We start from the raw sequence: 22,399 nt of genomic DNA, 5'->3' as shown, positions 1-22,399 counted from the left end.
TGATTATATGCAAAGCTATTTTTGAAGCTAATTAGTTATTTCAAAGCTTGATAATCCAATTTTGTGAAACATATCATTTAGAAAGCTCAGGTTGATATAAACGTTGTCTATTCATAGCGCATTTATCTCCATCAGTCCACCCAGCCCACTTCCATTTCTCATCCATCGCAATTTCAAATCCTCACCTCTCCTCTGCGGTTAATTGCTGTGTAAATCAAATCCATCCACCGTCAAAACACGGATCCATTTCATTTTGCCTCAGTTTGGAGGCGAGTCGGCAGTGCCTACAAGGATTGCCCATTAAAAATGTTAATTAGTTGCACAAACAGTGAGCATCGGTGATTGCAAGGCGGCAACTGGAGCAGGAAAATCCGGAGGAGGAAGCCCATGTAGAGAACACAGAGACTCAGATACCCAGGGCTCTGCGGACATCGCGTGTATGCAAATTGAATTCGCCGCTGTCGTTGGTGTCCTCGATTGAATGGCAATTAAGATAAATGTTCGCAGCATGTCCGCACTTAAGCCCAACATGCCGCGAAGTCACACTTTGGATGGAGAAATGCCGCAGACTGTCAGACAGCGGAATCTCCAGCGGATCTTAAAGCATTATTACCTAATTTCTTTGACACTTTGAACTTTAAGGGCAGCGAGGAAGTCAAGTATAAGTGCCGAACAGAACAAACTTATCAAAAGATATTTTTACTCCAAAAAATTTACATTAACTAAAAGTTAAATAAAACTTACCATCAGCTTACTTATCTTACTGCATGTTTCAATACACATTAAATAAAAAAACGAGGGAAAATAACTTAACTTTTTGAGACCCATCTAAACTCATATATTCTAACTTATATTTCTATGGTTCTAAAAAGGTTTTTAGATGCTTGTTCATAATCATAGCATTTTGCCTATCTCAGTGTATGAGTTCTCTTTAAAAGGATTTTTTTTCGCAGGTTGGTTTAATCAATTGGCGATTCGCGTCACGTTTGCAGCGTCTGGCGAAAATCGATACGCGGCCAAGGCAAACCGGCCAAAGGCCAAGGCGAACTGGAGGCAACGGAACGGTACCGTTGCCGTAACAATCAGCTGGTCGACCATGCCCCCTTCCAACAGACCGCCAGCCCCCCAAAAACGAACAAGTGCAATGAACCGACTTAAGCTTTTTGAGGAATTTCCCTTTTCGAATGCCCACCATTAATCCTCCATAGAGCATATATTAGATGGTAGCAGAGCGAAAATATTTTTATAATTTTGACTTTTTGATAAATCACAGACGAAGTGGCATCATTTGTCAAGCGACATCCCCAAGAAGTGGTCGTATGTGGACCATCCCAGCAGCACCCACTTCCACATATGTCACTGGGGTCAAAAATGCGACACTTTCGTCATGGAACACAGTGAATCGAAGCGGGGAAACTGTCGTAACAAATGACCTCTTTCTGCCCGAGGGCCCAAGATGAGTTATGGTCTTTTGGGCTAATAATATGCCAGGACATGTCCACCGGAATCCTTTCAAAAATTAACCTGCCATGATGAGCACAAATTAAGTTTCTGGCTCTTCAAGTTTCTTTTTCCGTGGGGAATAGCGTGAAAAACAATTGTCTTAAGGTTGTAATTCTTCATCTTCTCTCAGGATTGCTAATTGTGCTGACAATTTTTATGGCAGGATTTCTAAGATATGGGAAAATTATGCGGAATTAATGTGGCTCAGACTTCTCCATCTGCTACCAGCTTTTATCAAAAAATTAGAGCGTGAAATAAAGCCTTGGCATGTAGGAAGAGAACAAGCAGCTCGATTTATTGGGAATCATAAATCATATTACTTGAACGGGGGATGGGAACCGGAGTCTGAGGAAAATGAACACAGGGGAGTGAGTACAAGTTCACTTTCATTGATAGAACGAATCTCCTTTCATAAAGTCAACTATTTAAAGAGCCGGTGGTATTTCTCTTCCCGCACTGTTGTGTTTCATTCATTAAAGTCTAAAAAATTAGTTTGAAATTTCCATCACGTTTCAAAACATCGCCATTGCTTCAAAAGAGTGTTTGATAGCATCGCCTGAATGAAAAAGAATTTTAGATAGAATAGAATTAAGAGAGGCACAGAAGAAACCCAAAAATGGAGAAAGACATTATTTGTGAGGGTGTTGTCGAGACGAAATGTGAATGAAAAGTTCTCGAATTCAGAGCGCGTGCTGGGATCCAAACAGATATCATCTCCCTCCTTGGATGGCTTCATTCACGAGAAATTCGACAGGTAGGCCGGCGGAAATGGAACATTGAGGAAACCGCTTATCTCGGATATAACTAGCCACTTCACCGAGAAATCTTCTCTCGGGGGAGGAGATAAGGCCGCATTCTAAGCGACACAGATCGCTGCCATAATGAAATTTACCAAATTTGGCTAAAATTGCGCGCTGTCTGCGCGTGTTACCATAAACCGATCTCGAATTCCGCGTACGATCGCCCAGGCATCCTTATATTCCCCGACTTATGGCTCCGAGCGTGGAGTGGCCTTCTACGGCGGAACGGACTTCTAAATCTGGCCAGCGGTGGATGGACACGTGCTCCTCCGACTCCATACTACTTAAATTTTTGATTTCCTTTTTAATTGCATTCAATTAGTGCTGCATCGTTTAGCGTTGGCTCATTGCCTACGATTCGATGTCAATCATTATTATGGGTTATAAGAAGAACAGTGGAGTAAACGAAGACAAAATATCCCTGTAAACAAGTTAAAAAAAAAACTTAAAATACTTAAAAAAGAGGTCGGTGAAATGCATTGCGCAAACGATGTCATTGCGTCATACCTACTAAAATTCCTGGGCTGGGCTTATCTTTTTGGTCATCCCAAAGTTTAGGTTTTCTAGTTTTTAGGTTTTCTCTAAGTCGCAGTCAATTTTAATATTTTTCGCTTTATTATTATTTAATATAGAGTGAACATAATCATTTTCATTCAGTAGCCAATTATTTATTTTTACTATTATTTAGTTTTGTTTTTATCTATATACTTAATCCTTGAAATAGTGGTACCTATCTTTGTTTTTTCACAAATTTTTTGAACTTTTGTAACTCAGCAAAAAGATGGTTAAACACATAGTTTTTAAACTCAGAGAAAACTTAAAATGTCGAGCGAACAGGGGTTTCTAAAGGATTGTCTGCAATTGAATAACTTTCAATGTTGTACCCCTATTTCCATCCCGCCCAATCTGGTTAAAATGCATTTTATCATCCTTAAGTTTGGTCTGGCATTCCTGTTTGGCTGCCTCTCAATTAACTCCTCTCTTGAATCCTTCTTGGTCATGGTACCCCAACCACCAAGCCACTCTTTTGCGACCATTTATGGCGCACAACTTGTTTTTGTCTCCGGCTGTGTAATGTGACTAATTGGAACTTCAGTCGCCGGCTCAGTGTCCAGCATAATTAGTTCCCAATCAGAAGTGGGATGAACCTTGCTTATCGATGGCCCAGGTAGATGTTTTGGCAGGTGTAACTGAGTAAGTGTGTGACAGTTTATGAAATTTATGACATTATTTTCTCCTCTGAAGACCTTTCCCTGGAAATTACCACGGTGGCTAACTGTTTCTGAGGTGCAGGAAACAATCAGATCCTTGTTTTCCCGATCAGCAGGGTTCCTTTTCCCTGGCGCTGTCCTCATCATAAATGTCACAATATCACACACAAAGCAACTTGATTATTATAATTGTTGGTCAGATCTGATAGTGCAAGTGCAAAACATATTGGGCCCTAGATCAAGTAAATTGTGGCCCAAATTGGGATCGAAAGGGTCAACTCGAATCTGCACTCTAATCTTAATTTTCCATCTTCATTTCACTACAATACCCTTTTGCTTTGTGCCATATGCTGGCCATTGCCCAAATTTGTTTCCAAATTAACCATTTGAATAATTTTGCAAGGTAAAACGCTCTCGTTTAGGAATTTATGAGCAGGCATTTCCATTTTCACTGCTGGCCTCAGCTGTGGAAAAGTTACGAGCAAATTGCGTGCGACATGGAAACTTTCTCGCAATCCTCCAGCAATTGCCAAAAATGAACTCGAATCAGAAATTGGAATGGGAATGGGACGCCAAAGTCCTTTGTCAACATTTTAAATGCATTTTTATTGAGATTCATATCGCGAGTTCGCACAAAGAACTGAATGCGTCTCTGGATTGACTTCAAATTCCTTAAATTATTGCCTATCCCCCAACCCCAAACCCAAAAAAAACCCAACCCCATGTGAGGCAATCCCCTGGAACATTGTCAAACCGAGAGGTTTAAAATCGTTCCGGCAACTCGCACGTTTTATGCGAATTTGAACGGTAATAATCGATCCCTGCGGCATTTTAAAAAATAAATCCGTTTCGCAAATGGAAATGAAAGTGGAAAGTGGAAACCGGGGAGGAAAAGGAAAACCTGAAGTGCCCCGAGTTTCCTTTGAATTATGGCAGTTGCTAAGCTCGCACATATGGAACAATGAAACACATGGATCCCGGGAGCCGTTCGAACATTTTATGCGTTTCTTATCACACTTTGATTTGGCATCCGAATTGCAGTAAATTAAAAAGTGCAAACAAAACACTTTGATAAAGAAGCGAGCTAGACTTTATGGCCCAGACGTTGCCAAGGATTTTACTCGTGATTGGGGGTTAATTAGGAGGTGGAGTAGGGATCATGTCTGGTTTAAATGGCATTAAGTCGATTTTCGATTAAAGTGATTGTAAGGATTGGTAGCTAAAGTCTTTTTATGTATACACATATAAGTTTTTTGTTTGCAGAAACACACTACAAGTAGTTTCATTAAAGTTAAGAATGTTGTGATGGAAATAAACAAGTCAGTTAATTTAAATCACAAACAACTAAGTCAAGGCTAATGAATGTTTTGTCCCCTTAAAAACATTCCTTTTCCTATGTGAGCTATCCCTTTGTTCACATATTGACACCCAGTGAAGCTCCCAACCCATTGCAATCAACCCTTCCCTGCTAGTACAAATTAAGCGCATTAAAGTAACCCTTCATCATTTTTGTATTTCTCGAGTGTTGCAAAAATTATAAAATGCTAAAAAGAAAGTCGGGGATTCAAACACCCTCTACGAAAGATGCATTCCCTGTTGTGTTTTGCACGGAGTGTGTAAGCAATAATTTAATTTTCAGACTAACTCTACAAATTAGTGGTTTCATTGGGAAGTTCCCGTTCCACATATCCTTTCATAATGTTAATTCAATCAGGAGGAGTTGGAATACTGGTCGTAAATAAAGCCGGGCTGTCATTAATGTCTTTAGCACTGTGCAATTAAGCGCGAACTATTTTCCAAAGAAGAGGGTTCTGATGTAAATCATGATTATCATTTTATTGCTGACACATGTTTTCATTAACATTCCACTTCCCTTAGCTCAAGAACAACCACCGACCGTTCGGCCATGCCATAGTTTCCCTGCCATTCTCAAATATGATGACAAATGACGTCGCCGGACCGTTTCTCATTTCCCATTTTCCATAATTTCGCAATTCTGCACACTTGCCGTCGTCCATCCCAGAGGTCAGCGGGATTTACATAATCGGGCAGTTCCGCTCAGCTCACTCCCCCAAGCTGGCCATCAATCAAATATTGCAATTGGCTACTGGACAGTGGCCATACAAGATGGGTAAATAAACTTGGTGGCTGTCTCAATGGTTCGGGAGAAAATGGGGATAAAGCTGTTACCTTGACTTAATTTATTTGATGGAGAATGGTTGCATTTCATGCTTTTGAGGGGGGATAGTTTTTTAGTCAATGTGTATCGGTTCAAACATAATACTATCTTATATTTTGTATACATACATTTGTAACCTTTATGGCATATTATTTATTTCCGAATATATATAATTATACTTATTTGAATTCCGCTATTACGGAAAAATCATAGATATTATTATTAAACGCACCTTTTATAATTTCCTTTAACATCCAACGCCTTGCAAAAGCAATTCGAATGCAAAATTCTGTGACAGCAGCTGCCACTGCCTTAAGATGTCCCCATAAAAAAGCTTTGAGATTGGCTAATTAAACGGGAAATGGAATAGGAGAAGGAAAATCAGAGGACGAAGGGGAAAACTCAAAGGTTAAATGGTTCATGACTGAAAAGGGTTGAGCCAACCTTGTTGAAATTAGCATTAATTGGTCATTGCAACTGGCCTAGCCCATGAACTGCCCTCCGGGGAACTCTTTTGCAGATTAAATAAGGCAAAGAAACCGAAAAAATGCCACCATAAAGGAAAGGCGGAAAATGGGAAAACAAAACGCTTTAAGATGAGACACAAGTACAACATAATTTGACAAGTCATAATATTGATGGCATCGGCCAGGATTTATGGGCCACATCATCTGCGGATATCGAAGGGCTTGCTCGATTCGAAGGGCAGGGGATTCGATTATATGGCCTTGTAATCGAACAGATCGACAATGGGGCCATAAATCTTGCCCGGCACCCTGCTATACTTTAAATCGAAATGGAAGATTTATTTGCCAGCCACAAGTGCTGCCACCTCCTCTGCTGGAAAACCCTTTACCCTTTCTATTTCATTTCAAGTGGCTCGAATGCAGCATATGTGCGGGTCCTGTATTTCTCAAAGGGTTGTTGGGATGGTGGTTTGACCTCCCAGCCCTGCTCCCTCCCGTTTTCACCATTTTTTTAATATAACCTCTAGTTGAACTAATTTCCAGGCCTTTTCGCCTCTTTACAGACGATAAATTTAACGCAATTCTTCCCCGTTTTAATTTCTCAACCAATTGTTAGTCTCATTTTTTGTATTCCTACGCGAAACGCCTTGGAATTTTTTCGAAGGGTCGAAGAAGGTCCAAAATATGCAAATGCCCATGAAATTGTCGGGGAATTGGTAGAAAAAATGCTGGAAAAATAAAAGAAATTAACAAACATAAAATTAATGTTGGCACCCAACAAATTTAGCGCGTCTCTAAATGCAACCCTGAACGCGGAGTCAAGAAAAACCAAGGGGTGGGGGGTGAAAAAGTGGAAAAGCTGGCACAAGGGTTGGGGTGGCAAAGGTAGAACTGTGGAAATTGTGTGTGTCCTGCACGTGTTTCCATTTGCGACATCATTCGACGCTTGGCTGGCTTTTCTTGTGCTTTGTTGCGAAAATTGTTTTTCTTCGGTCTGCTGTCGCCCAGTCTTACCAGGCGCTGATAGAAATCGCATCAAGGAGCAGCCAACAGTCAGCGAGGTCTTCAGAATGCAGAAAATGTGGCCAAGTGCCAATAGGAATCTTCACAAATGGTAAAGATGGAAACTGCTCATGTGGGAAAAGTGCAATGGCAGGAAAGATGGATAGTCTTTATGCACAATGGTTTTAGTAAGCATTTGCTACATTTTGAGTTTAATAATATCCTTAAGCTCGATCCTAAGGTGTTAATAAAAATAGATTGTGGTTAGCAAAACCTATTTTCAGGATTTTATGACATTTTTTAAAGTCCTATTAACATAGAGTTTACTTTTACTTTTTTATTTAATGGGCTACCATATAAAAATAATATGATATTTAACTAGAAAGTATTAGAGGCATATTTGTTCGACATCGCGATTCTATACCCCCAAAATACGACATTTAATCACGAACTGGTCAAATTTGTTTGAAATGCAATTATTTGCTTTCTGAAATGGCCAAATGCGAAGAAAGCGAAATATAATTGTGTTGTTAAGCCTGCCTTTCCCCGGCTCCCTTTCTCATTCGTCCTGTGCCGCTTTCTTTCTCCATTTAGGAACAGGAAGTTCGTTAGCAAGAAGAAATTTCTCTTTATTAAATTTTCACTTGCTGGGCGGCGTTTTTGGGTAAAAACAACAACAGGAAAATGAGGAAAAATGCGTGAGGCCGTGCAATGAATAATGCATGAGTGTGTCTCTCGACAAAAGTCTTTTAAATGACGCGGGGGAGGGAAAGGGACAGTGATTATCTGGGCGCGTGTGTGGGTGTGTGTCATTAAGCCGCTCATATGTATGTGATTGTGTGTTCATATGTGTGCGAGTTTGTCCTTTGAATAGCCACAATTACCCAAACCAGTCGACAGTCGTCAGCAAGTTGCGGCCAAATATAGGCAATATATGGCAAATATAGATGTCAGCATGTGGGAAATGGTATGGCTAAAAATTTGTATTCGAATTTAGTATAAATCCATAACTTGATGGTCAACCAAGGTCGCTTCTAATATTATACTTTTTATAAGATACTTCAAGTATTCAATTTTTTATATTGGTTAATGATTAAAAACTATTGGGCATCAAAGTTCATTTCATTATTTGCGCACACTTGTTTGTTTCACTAATTTCAGGTCATCCTCCTGTTGCTTCCTCAATTAGTCGCTGGTGCAGGTTTCCACTCATCATCCTCCGCTCATTGCTGTTTGCACAAATTGATTGACACTGATGTGCCCACCCCAGCACCACCCACTTGTCCCCACCACAGTCAACCCCCCATCCCCTTGCAACTGACAGCAAACTGACACCAGTCGAACTTCACACACACGCATCCTGCCACAGGACCTTCTTCCTTGCACAATTCCCAGCACACATGTAACATTTTCCGACGTCCTGTCCATATGCTTTATTAGTTTATTCGTTCCGGGGGTTGTTGTTTTGCTACTGCTCCGGGGTCCAACAACACACACGCTAATATTAATTTATTGTCCTTCCCAGCCTCCCACACTGATATGCATCAAAATGAAAAAGGACAATTTAATTTCATTTACCGCAGAGGATAAGCTAAGTTTTGGGGGACGGCGAATGCGGATCAAATGCCATTATTAACACTTGCGACCACAGAAATTCGGTCAAAAGAGACGAAAAAGTCCACAACTTCTCCTGTTGTCATGTGCTGCTCCACATGGGTGGCGTTTAAGAGGGAGTCTAATTATGAAATGATGAATCTCCTCGAATCTGCAGGATCAGGGATGTTTGCCTCCTGTTCGAGTTTAATAATTCCATTTGAATACTTTTCGCTTATCGCTGAGGGAGAGATTTATGTTCGGGTCATGAAACCCGATACCTCAACCCAAACCCCTCACCTCCAAATCAGGTTGCCCAAAGCTCCTTATCCGCGGTGGCCAACATGATTTAATGCTCACTTACAGCTCTCGGCTCCCGGACTTTGTCCCACTGGCGCCATTAAATCTCATTAAAAAGTTCCGCTTCTCGGGGAGTCACAAACTTCAGATGCAAAGTACAAATGTTTTCACATTTCTCTCTCTCTCGGCAAAATGCAAATGCAATACAATGAAGAAGTAGATGAAAAGTTGCCTGGAAATTTATCAAAGTTGAATTTTCCTTTCAAGCATTTTCATTCAAATCAAGGATATATGTTTAGTTGAATGGGGTGTGATTTCTCATTAGCTATGCATGAAATTGAAATGACGTAAACTTCTTAAGTTAATAAAATTGCTCGATTTAAGAAGAAATAACTTTAAGCTACAACTACAAGGAAATAATTTTCCAAACAAATATTATTTACTTTCGGATTATTATATTGTCATAATTATGTAAAATACTCATATATCATGGATTTTTAATCATAAGTTCATGATTTTCTAAGTTAATAGCAAACGAATGAAAAATAGTCAATGATTTCTATTGCATTAATTATAATCTCGACGAAGTTTAAAAGCATTTTATAATTATGAAAATAGTCTGTAAGTTGCCTCCAATAGAACCTCCATAACTATTTAACTTGGCAATGAGTCAATCACTTCTGTAGAAACTCGAACTTCGTTTTCACCCGTCATAATTTTGATTGTGACTCATCGCATGACGTTCACTTTGCGGACTCTTTTTATTAATCATTAATAAATATTTTTCTTTATTATTAAAAGCGACAACGAATAAAATCAGCATAATAAATCCACACATGCCTTGTCTTTATTCCCCGCCCTGCCACGCCCTACGCCCCCTTCCTGTTTGCACTAAACATGGAATGCAAATGAAAGAGACAGCAATCGAAAGAGAGATAGAGAGGGTAAACAAAAAATTTGGCATTAAAATTTCAGTCACATTTCAAACCGAGGAAAAAATCCAAACACACAAACAGACAGAGACAGATGTAGATGGAGCGAGGGAGACGGGGCTAGAGGGGACAAAAGTAAATAAGTAAGCAGGGGGCAGCTAGACAAGGAGAGAGCTTCTCCGGGGGAAAGAGAGGGAAATGGAGTTGGAGCCATGTTTACATAAGCAAATAGAATACAAATGGTAGAAATGGATGCGGCAGTACTCCCCATCCAAAACACATAGAGTTTGTATGCACTCATTTATGTATGTCCCTATATACTGGGACCCATCTATACAATATATATATATATATATATATGACCAGCTCAGTCACGTCCCGCCCATTCACTTGGAAAGTCGATGCTCGATGTGACTGATTACTGCGTCCATGTTCCTGCCTTCGATGTTGTTGATGTTGCTGCCGTAGATTTTGCTGTTGCTGGGGGGCTGTTAATGACAAACAAAGTCTGCCATTTTGAACAAAAGATTTCAGCAATGTTTACACGAGAAATGTACTTTGAACTCCGACAGAAATGCATAGTAATGTGGGAGAGGTCAGTTTAAGGGGCCTAAAAGGACTCGGTGAAATTATCCGATACAAATTGCTTATCTTCTGTGAAGTTTAATACTAAAATTTATTTATTTATATTTTATATATATATTATATTACATACAGACGTTTTGAATGTTCCCAATGAGAAATTGAGTTTGGGGGCAAGATTTACAATTGCTAAGTCTTGAACAAACAGATGTCAGTAAATCCTACCTTATCAGCAAGCTTGATCTGACTGGTAAAATTTCTCCTTCAATTTAACCCATTTCTCTGCACTTGCAATGATCCTTTTCCCATTCCCATGCATTTCTCTTGGGGAACTTACAAAGAGTTTCTGTATGTTGTGTACTCTTTAATATGTAGACGACGTAGCCGATTCTTCACCGGAGTCCGGAGCGGGGTCTTCATTTGAATATTTGGTTGTTTACTCAGTATTGAGGTTGATTTTCCCCTTTTTTTGTGTTGGGTATCTGTACTTTGCCGGTAATTTGTCTGCGGATCAAACAGTTGGCCGCTGGGGCGGAGGAAAAGGTTTATGCAAATGCCATGATTGAGGGGAAAACCCAGCCGAAAGTCGTCTTACCGCCGAGTGATAATTTGTTTGTTACTTATTCATCAGTCACTCGACACTAATCAACCTAAGTAACTCCGCCCCGTGGGAGCCACGCATGTCCTGGCGACCAGAGCCAGGATTCCTCCTGCAGTCAGAGAACATAAAACATTCCGCTGCATAATTGAGGAGGATGGAGCAGCGAATTTATGGCAGCTTCCCCTCATATGTCTTTGGAGACTTATTTGTTTGTTTGAGCCAGGGCTCCATGACAATTCCTTTTGCATTAAATATTTTTATGGCCTCTGGCTGCTTCAACTTTTATTGTTTTATGGCCCGTGTTGGTTATTTCATGAATATTTCACGGGAAAAGCGAACTATGATGGGCATTTCCATAGAGCCTAGAAGTTAATCTCTTTAAGTAAAATCAGGCGGTGGAATTAAAGTCGGGCGGGAGGTGGACGAGGTATATACTCCATGTGCGAGTGTGTGTCCACATCCACCAGATACGACGATGCAGCCGGAGCAGTGGAAGTCAACGACAGTGAACAGCGGCGTCGGCAGCTCCTTTGGCAGAGACTAACGTTCCCCGCACGTGACGCGCATTTCCAATTGGATTTATGATTTTAATACTTCGTATTTTTTCATAAGGCAACGTCTTCTGAAGTAGCAGCCAAGGCAGTCACTCCGCCTGCAAATTATGGCACTGCAATCGGTGGCGGCGGACTCCAAAGTTTAGAGAGTCCGGGGAGGACAGGGTCTTAAAGGAGATACGATCAACCAGGAATTGATTCCCCGATATGCAGATGAGCGTTAGATAGGCACTGCAAGACATCAAAGTGCAGATTGCTTTACGCACAAAGAGAAGGAATTTATGACCTCAGTGTATACAGTCAATGGATAACATGCTGACAATAGGGTTTGCAGACATCGGTAAGACAAAAACAACTAGATATGATCTAATAGGCTAGTTGATTCCATTAACCCCTCAATTGTTATATATATTTGCACATTCCGTCAGACACTATATCTCCGATCTGTTCCCAAACCCAATTTGCCTTGCCCGTCACATCGAATGGGCCATAAAATTTGTTAATTCTCCGCCGCGGAGAAACAAAAACCAAAACAAAATCAGGCCAGATCTAAAAACGAAACGAGAGCACTTTTTCAGTCTCGATCGGATCGGATCCAGTTTGGGTTAAGGTTTTAATGGCGCACAGAAGCACGGATCGCGGGGAAGGGGGGCGGGGGAGTTGGGTTTGGGTTGGAGGGGGAGGGGGAGTTACCTGATGCCCCACCTTATCTCAAATGGGAAATCATTACGACTCTATCGCTGCCTCGCTTCAACTCCCCGCCTCATTCGCTCTTTTTATGGCCTTCTTGAGCAGACAAATCAGAGGTCTCGTTTCTCGACTCAGTTTATGTCCCAACTTTTGTTGTAAAAATATTTTTAACAACATTTCACGTAATTTCCACGACGACAACTAAATAATTACAATTTTTATTGCACTTACAAAAGTATTTCTCACACTTTTGCTTAAGTGAAGTGTATTCAAGTCAAAAGTAATAGAAGAGAACGATGGTTCGACTCATTGCTTAAAATTCAGTTGCTAACATGTATATATTGATACATCTAAGATGTAAATATAAAACTCCCTTTTTAATGACACTGAATTAATCTACTTAACTCGGTAAATGCTAATAATGACAAAACATCAAATTAACATTGCCCGAGGGGGTCTGCAGACAAATTGCTGTTTTATTTAAATGAAACTTCGCGTTTTAAAATTGCAAAAAGCACAGGCTCGAATAATACGCCGTGAAATTGTTGCCAAAGGAACAGGATGTGATAAGGAGCTTTGAACGCTAGAAGTTCAATTCGCGATTTGATAAATCTCCGACAATTTCGCACACTCGTGTGTATTTTTTCTAAACACTTGCGTCCTCTTATTGTCAAAACAGCGAAAAAACAGGAACAGAGGGGGAAGTGCCAGTAGGAAATTGGTGACAGTTGTTGTTTATTGACATTCGCTCGAAGCCACCGTGAAAACATTTTAAAATTTCTGTAAAACATAAAAACAAATCACAGAGGGAGCGTATTGCCAAAAGGCAAACCCACAACAACAAATTCGCATAATATTTCACACCAACTTCCGCCGGTTTTCGTGTTGAATTTTTTGTTTTGTTTTTAAGAGTTACTGTTTGTGCTTATGTAATCGGCTTGTTCCACTGTGGCTACGGGTAACGGCTGTCCCAGTTTTTTAGATTTGATTTTTGGGTGGGAATAGATAGATGGCAGTAGATAGATAGTTTGCAGCATATGTCGATAATGGAAACAAGAGAAAAATTCCACTTTAAAACATATTTGATATGGGAACCATTGTTAATAAATAAATAAACCAACAATTTTTAGGGTAGTAAAAGTTGAACAACTATCTTGAACGATGATAATGGAAAGAAAAGACAACTGGCAATGACAATTTAAAAAATATTTAACTTTGTTAGTATAAATAAATAAGTTTTGCATCGTGGAGCCAAAAATCATTCTCTTATTTAACTTCGCTGAGAAGTAAGAGAAAACTTCATTAGCCATTTATTCCCCCAAACATTTACCATGCTTACTGTTTAAGTAGTCATTAAAAACTTTTAAGCTAATGGAAGTCAAACTACTTTCTTGAACTACGAACTTCCAGCATGTCACTCCCCTTTTCGTAGTTTCATATGTTGGTTGCATCTTTCAATTAGAAATTTCGCGCTGTCTCAGCATGAAAGCACTAAAGCACTAAAGGGACAAGGACATCATAAAGTGTCATTAAACTTTCGGCAGTCTCGAAATGCGTGACTCACGAAAGAGCAAAAGCAGAAAGGAAAGAAATTAAGCGAAAGAGAAGCCCCAAGGGAAACAGAAGGATAACTAAAGCTAAGATATGACCCGAAATAATCTAAGCATTAGCATACATAATACATAACATGCTGATAAATCGCACAGGCCACTGGAATAATTTTCCAGCTTGCTAAATAATTAATTTAAATTGCCGCAATCTTTGTCTCCGCTTTATTTATGTCCGAGTTCAAAACCAAATCGCAAATCTCCGACTGTCATCCCCGTCTAAGATTGGTTGGCTTCTGTTTTCTGTTTTCTGCGGTTTCTGGCCCTCTTGGGATGGTCAACTGAATCCGGGGCAGAAGGCACTCGACCATGTCGTGGAGATGGCTCATTTAGATGGTAGATTAATTTTATTGCCCCGAAAACTTCTTGCAAATTGTTTGCGTAATATGGAAATCGTGATGGAGAGTCAAAAATCAGTAGCTAGTTGGGTTAGTTTCGGTTTGTTACATTTCAATGTATATTTTGTTTTAATAAGGGATTCATAGACATCTTCAAGGTTTATTTAGACTTTATCCCTTGAGTCGAAAAGCAGTCCGCACCATCGCTGTTCCACCATCGTTATTTCATTAGCCATCTGCAGTTTATAAATTATTTGAACCTGAAGTCTAGAAATTTATATTTACCAGTAATCGTTTTTCTGCTTTATCTTGATCACAGAAAACTAAACGAAATAATTCGGACAGTTTAAGCAGAGCCTACAAATGATTCCATAAGGATGTTTTATACTTGGATGAGCGACTAATAAATCGAGCATTTCGTTAAACATTACATTTTAGGGTTATTTAAAACTGTGGCGAACTGATTTTTTTACTTAATCGTTATTTTCAAATTATTCAAATATCAAACGCTTTTTTAACTTTATTGAATTAATCGTCGGCACTACTAATATTTTGACCAGCTTAAGTTAATGCCCATTTTGAATAAAGTTTGATTTTGATAAAATACAAAATAGCCAGAGTTTCTTTTGTTTTCAACTGTAGATAGTCTAATCTAATAAAATAGTCCACCATTGTATGAACAGGACAAGTGAAATAGCATTAACAAACAATTAAAGATGGTGGCTATTGGCACTACTATTATTTTAAGCGGAGCTGTGTAGTGGTCTCCTTGCGCAAACTTTCCAATGCTCATCATCACTAAGTGAACGGCCGTCCTCAGTGACATAAACGCATATAATTCAAAATGTAGAAATTTTAAAGAGTTTTTATTTTTGCAATAGCTGCAACTGTATATAAACTTGTGCTTGCAGAAGTTTGCTTCCGTTTTTTTTTGCTATTATTTAGGATTAGCCAGATTATCACCCGTTAAAACATGGATGGAAATTCGATTTCCATTTCGTTGGGCACTCGACTTGACCCTTGACCCTGGAACACCCCTTAGGCAAAACCTGCGTTCAGACAAGCGAAGGTAATTCGTTTCCTGCCTTTCGTTCTTTTCTGTTCCTGAGGCTATATTCAAACCTAATGAAGCATTGGGCCTTGAATGGGGCAGATTCTGACAACAGTAACTCCGTGTGGAGTGACGAAAAGGGGTTACGTTTGGGGTAGAGTTCGAGATTGAAGAGCTCGTGTAACAATATAATTCCACGACCATATTGCATTGATTTAGTTTTGTGAATTAAACTAAGAGAAACTAAGCTGACAGAGAAAACAGATATAACTAAGACTAACTAAACTATTCCAATTAAAGTTGACTTCTAATACATAACACAATTCTAATATTATTCCAAGAAAATACTGCATTGATTGTGTTTTGTGAATTTAAATGAGATAAAATACACCAAGAGAGGAAACAGACAACAAACACTTTGAAAAATTTTCCACAATTAATAATAATAGCTATCAATATGCTTAACAATTCTAATAGTCCCTAAAAGTTGTTATGAAATTTAGTGTGGATATAATTTATAAGCTGGATTTAAAATTTAATTTTATTTAACATTATTTCTCATTGAAACGGTGACGAATTAGGTAATTGTTAAAACTTCCCCGAGTTTCCTCTTTCGTGATTGTAAACATTTTTGACAAATTGAGTTATGTTCCAAGCCCAGAAAATACAAACAGAAAACACTGAGCTACAGATTATTTCATTAGTATTCGTAACGCTGATTGCATTTTAATTAACGAGGCGCCACTCCCCCAGTCCGTATCCCCCGCCCCCTAACCCCTCGTCCGTCTTAACCCCTTCTAGAACTCGAAAAGAGAAACCCGTTTGACACGAAAAATTGCAAGAATCTTGAATGATTTAATTTTAATAACTCAATTTGCTTTGGCACCGGCTCGATTCCTTAAATTGTTTTAGAATTCCGACTGCGATTGCAAATCCACTTGATACATATAATTAAAGCTGCATATATTTGCCACGGTCCAAGGAATTCCTGAATATCGAATAGAGAAAATGCTCGCATATGTCGGGCAGGGATGAAGACACCCCCGCCTCATTTGAGGGTTTGTTTTATGGACAATCCACACTTGATGACCGTGCGATGATGACGATGCTGACGAACCGAATCGAACTGGTCAGCAAGGAAGTTGGAATGTTCGAACTGGGAATTTCGATCGATCGTAAAACCGAAATGAGTATTGCCGGGGCGGCGCTGCTCAATTTATTTGCGGCCAGCGATAAAAATTTTCATGAATTATTAACAGGTAAGTCAGTAAGAGTCCGGTCTGAATATGTGGCGAACTTTGTGGGTGTGGTTCATTGAACCCTTTACGAAGATGAGTTCTGGGGAAATCGATTGTTAACAAATTTGTCTTGCTTAAATAAAAAAAAATTAAATTGTCTTAACAAAATTTCTTATAATATAAATAGAAGTAAACAGATTGAATCTTTCAAGTGACATCTAAGTTGTAGTATTATAATTGGTTTAAGTTTTTGTGCAGTTAGATCAGGTTTATTACGATTTCAATTTTGATATATTACCATTCTTTTGAAACCAAATTAATAACCTTTCCTCGATTCCTTGTTTCAAATCATTACCTTTTCTTGTTCCCACAGTTGTGATTACGTAATGCGATAAAGCAGGGCAAACGCCTCTATACCAACAGACACCTATACAAAAAGAAAACTCGACAACAGTAAAAATGAGGTGCAGGGCATGTCCTTGAAAGAAATTCAGGTGTTCCTTCTGACACTTTATGAAATTTATGACATTATTGGGTTCTGCTCCTTTCCCTAGAAAGTGAGTGTAACGGTAAAGACCCGCCCAAGGACACCCTGATTCTCTAAGGATAAAACCAGCACAGAGACACTGAGGATAGTGTCTGGCGATAAGTCAAAGGCTGTCCAAACATTTTCCCTGGCCACATGATATATTTCTCTATTACAAACTCGTACCATCCGATCTTAGTCCATTAAGGTTCTTCAAGATTCTTTTGACTGCATCCCGATCCAAATCTGTGGAGAAGTTTCGAACTTGTTTGACATGTCTAAATCAAAAACGCCGGCAAAGCGTGTCTCTCTCTCATTTTTCTTTAGGTCTGCAGGCGGAAGCTCCGGCGGCATAAATTATCTGCCGCTATGGATCTAAATTAAACAAAAACATTTGACATTGCCCACAGCTCAGACAAATCCTTTAAAGACAAACAAACGCAAGACTCGCCCGCTCTCAACTTTTTCACTCCCCATTTTCCTGGCAACATCCAAGGTTGTCTTACAAGGATTCGCCATTAAAAATGTTAATTAGTTGAGCAAACATTGCGATTGAGCTTCAACTGTGGCACTCTTTACTACAATGGGAGAATGCGATATTTAACATTTTTAATTAATGTGCAGATATAAAAAGCTCTTTAAATTCTGAATTTAAATTTTGAAATCCGTTTTTTAATTTTTATAATTTTTTGCACAATTCAAAATATTTAACTTTATTTAGAGATTGAAATACTTTATAAAAGAAAATGGTTAAAAAAATTGAAAGAGTTGTTTCTTTCAATTTTTAATCCAGTTATTAATAACATTTCTTTAAGGTGTTGAGGCACCTTGCAAGTTCTTTATCTAGATTGTATTCTTGTATTAAATATCTGCTGAAAAAAAGGTTTACTTGATTCGAAAAGTTTTCAGTTTATGAAATAAATTATTCAAATGAATTATAAATTATTAATTATGTTTGAACAATGAAATCGTGTTTTGTTTATAGAGCTTTTAAAAGAGACCTCCTATTCCATCGATTCCACTGTGCACTAATATCTGGTTCAATTTGGAATGTGAGAACGTGGCTACCGACTTGCGGTGCGGCATCCGCTTCGGCTGGGAGTTTGAGTTGGAGTTCGAATTCGAGTTTGGCCAGCGGACATCGCGTGTGCATGCAAATCGAAGGCAGCCGGAGATTGAACGCCAATTAGGATGAATGTTTGGGGCACGCCGCTCGTTCCCCCTCCATCACCATCCTTTTTAGACAGGCCAGACTGCATGACGCCGCGTGCCGCATGCCTCTGGATAAAAAAAAGAGAGAGGAGCGGACAGCCTCCTCTGCCTCAGTTGGCCATCATCGGTTGTCAGTTAATTGCTAAAAACTGTTCACACGTTCCAGGTGCGACTTTTGCATACTGTCCGACCTCAAGATGAAGTCCCAGTTCGGGAGGAAAAGAAGGAACACTGACCATTCCAGTCACGTCTGCAAAGTTGCGAGTGGAGGTCTCGGAAAATCAATATCAAAGAAGCAAGCCCGGCTTCCCTTCCGACTTTGCCACTTCCGCCAACGGACTTCATCCCCTAAAAGTGGCCAAGATGGAACAAGTCCCTCTGCTCTTTCACCAAAAATCGGGGGCGTCGAAAGTTGTTTTATTTGTGGCAATCTTTTTTGGAAGAAATTAAGCATGTACGGGTCGTACCGAGAGACCCAGTTATGCAAATCCAAGAAATCACAGGCCCAGCAACAGAGACTCATAAATATCGACGAATTCTACGAAATTGGTGGAGTCCCAGGGTCTTCGACAGGTGTGCTATTTAAATGCAAGCCAGCAACTGCCAAAAAAAGAGAGGCAAACGAAAAACAAACCGGCGTCCAAAATAAACAATTTGTAGGTCCCACTTATGGTCATACATGCACTCATCGAAATAGTTTTATCACAAGTTAAAAAAAAAAAGTAAGATTACGTTCCTACATGTTAAGAATATTTTTACTATGCTATCTAAATAGTTAACATTCATAATTTTCCTAAATGCCACTCATTGTAATCTGATTTAAAATCGATATGATTTTAAGATTGTAGATTTAACATATTACTTATCCAAATTCGAACAATTCGTAATAATTGAATTTGTCAAACAAAGATGATCTTCTCATTTCTAGCGTTTCTTCAAATGAAATCTTTAACATGAGATGATTTTAGGATTATAGTGCTAACATGTTTCTTTTATTTCTACTGCGCTATCCAAATTGTTATGGTTCATTATTTTACTATATGTCACTCAATATTTCCTGACTGAAAAACTGATGATGTCTAACGCTTCTTTGAGTGTAATCTCAATGCCCAACCCTCGCTTTGAAGGGGGCCTTTAATATGGCGAACACGTAACCCTCAAAACCGTTCGGATCGGTGGATCAGTGTGGATCGCTTGCCTCGATTTATTCGTTTGTTTTGCTTGGCTTTTCGTAATTTCCATTCGTAGCACTTTCAGCGAATCAATCAAAGCGACCCGATACGATCCGTCCAAGTCCAGAGCCGAGAAGGTCTTTGCCACATTCCCCGATTGACTGATAAACCTGTCGGGCCAAGGGCATAAATCAATCGACGCATAGTTTCGACTTTAAACTTTACGAATTAGAACCTCGAGTTTCATTAAACTTTCGCCCGGGGAAAATCAATACCCATTCCGGGGCAATCCTCCTGGCCAAAGTGAGAATTGTAATCCTGGCGCAAAGTTTCAGCGTATCCTGCATCCTGGCTGAATCGCTTATGCTCGTCACGTGCCCCAGGACGACGTCAAATATTCCCCACCACCACCACCAGCTCTGGCTCAAGTTTTGTGTACATTTTAGCACATATTACCAACTTGAAGCCTCACTCGATATCCTGACAGGTATATAGAGATGCATGCGCATATAGGGTGTCTTACATAAGGCAATTACAAGGCAAACTCGTGACTCTCACATTTTTGGATGCTTCATGGGCTCCTTTTACAGTCGGGGTCATCATACCGGATAGGTAATTCGTGTTGATATGCGTTTAGTTTCAATCTGTCATTTCGAAAGATGCGAAAGAGCTTAGATGACTTGGTACTTCATTCGTGGGTGTTACGACGAATCTTCCCAAAATTCTTGGTAAAATATTTTAGCTTGAGTTTAATGCTCAAAAGCTCTAGAGTATTATAATTTGGTTGCCTAAGAACTAATTTACATTAAATTGGGGTCACCACTGTTTACCCATAATTTCCTATCTAATTCATTTGTATTGCAAAGAAACCGTTACAATTTATCATTATCCGCTTAAATTATACCCTTGCTTTCTTAGCGCTTTCAATCACAATATCACTGTCTATTGCCTCTGCCAAGATTCTTTTGCAATCATTATTATCACACCCACTATTAAACCCAGTATCTGAAGCCGCAGACCAGAACACTCCGAGCTGGAATATCATTCTCATTACATCCAAAGGTCAGCCGACTGGGGGCAAGGCCTCATTTCATTTTGTTCTCCGCCGCGAGCCTAAGTCGTCGGTCGAAGCAGAGTAGCAAAGCAGCAGCTAAGCAGCACGCTCCAAGCACATTTGCCATGTTTAGAATTAAGACTTCAGATGCTCGAGATGCTCCAAAAGCCCAAACGGAAACAGAAAACGGCAACCAACAAGGCGGACAGAACCAATTCCGAAGGCAGGCAGGCAGCAAGGCAACAGACCCAGGTCTCGAGTCTCGAATCTCGAGTCTCGGGTCCAACTCATGTTACTCACGTTCCAAACGAGCTTTTGTCAAGTTGTCTAAATGATTTTTGCACACTGTAAACAAGCCAATACACTGCGGCAGACAGACGGACAGAGTGGCGGACGGACGGACAAACGGACAGACGGACGTTCCGTTGGACGGACAGACGTCGGACAGTTGGAACGGCGACAACATTCAGTATTGACGTTGACCCTGCACGATTGCGATTCAGAAGTGGAGACTCCGTCTGCCCGGGGATATTGAGTATATGAGTATATGAGTGTGTGCCAAGGATTCGCAACCTGAAGCCCAAGTCGTGTGTGTGATGGGGCAGGAAGGTAAGTTCGGGGGAATGGAGATTGGGAGCCAGCAGCATTCCCCCGTGGGAGTCTTTTGTTATTGTTGTGCTGATCTCTTGGATTTTTCGTTTCGATATTGTCGTGTAATCACGAATTTATTTTATTGAAAATCACTTGACAGGTGGCGCCTTATTTAACTAAGTTGTCAGCCCTTCCTCTGTGCCCCGCCATTTCCCATATCTTGTGGAAATGGTTATGAGAATGGGAATGGAAATGGAAATATTGTTAGTCATAAATGTTTTGTGGGAACAGGTCAGGTTGGTGGAATGGGGGAGCTGGGCCAGACATGTTTGGTGTGGCTATTACGAAGAAGTTTCTTTGGCAAGAGTTTATGGCGGATTGTAACTTCTAATACAACTATGGAAGGGGAATGGCTAAGGACATTTTATGCGAATTAAATTTTTTAAGAATAAACTGCCAATGCTAGGACAATTGTGGGAACTACTAAGAAACACAAAATGATTTTTAACAAACAAAAAATTCGAATGGGTGTCCATGATAGTTGACGTGTGCGAGACTATACATTTTAGCCATCTAATTATATATTTCTATCGTGCAGTGACCCAAAACATCTTCGAACCATAACTTGACTTACTGATTTGTTGTTGGTTATGTTTAAATATTATAATGCATATTCCTCGTAATTACCCATGGCGAAGTTCTTCTTTCAAAAGAATTCTGTAGGCCACTTTTTTTTAACAATTAAAATACTGAGATATGAAATTCAGTTGTTACCTAATGAATTAAAGAATAGTCAGTACCAAAACAGCGTGAACTTGTTCATGTTTTCAAACTATTCCTTACCTATCTCTACAATAAATATTTCAAATAATACATTTCCTACGCCAAGCCACAATTGATTCCGAAATGAGCTTCCCCATAATGGGAGCAAATGACTCCCCCAGTAGACCTCCTTATCGCGCCCTCAACAACATCACACACCATCCGCAGAACACAACATCACCGCTGGTGTGTTGAGAGTTGTTGCCCCTAGCGAATTCTCCAGAGAATCCACCGAACGGAGGAGAGAACTCAGGTGGTTCTCATGGCTCTCCAGAGAGAGAGAGAGAGGGAGAGACCCCGAGACCAAAACAAAAACATGATATATAGATGATGTGTGGATGCTGGAGAGGCACAGCATCATTGTGTGCGTTTGT

At 39.8% G+C, this 22,399-nt stretch overlaps 1 long non-coding RNA gene across 1 annotated transcript; it reads right to left on the bottom strand.

Moving 5' to 3' along the window:
• Positions 1-14,174: 14,174 nt before the first annotated feature.
• On the bottom strand, positions 14,175-14,742 carry LOC108146024. The gene is made up of 2 exons (XR_001774447.2): positions 14,645-14,742; positions 14,175-14,595 (listed from the first exon to the last, which is right to left on the bottom strand). It is a non-coding gene; the product is annotated as an uncharacterized LOC108146024 (long non-coding RNA).
• Between the last annotated feature and the right edge of the window lie 7,657 nt (positions 14,743-22,399).

Source organism: Drosophila elegans, unplaced genomic scaffold (genome assembly GCF_018152505.1).
Source record: "Drosophila elegans isolate 14027-0461.03 unplaced genomic scaffold, ASM1815250v1 contig_208, whole genome shotgun sequence".
In the NCBI taxonomy this organism is placed as follows: Eukaryota; Metazoa; Arthropoda; class Insecta; order Diptera; family Drosophilidae; genus Drosophila; species Drosophila elegans.
This window is presented reverse-complemented; position numbering and strand designations above follow the sequence as displayed.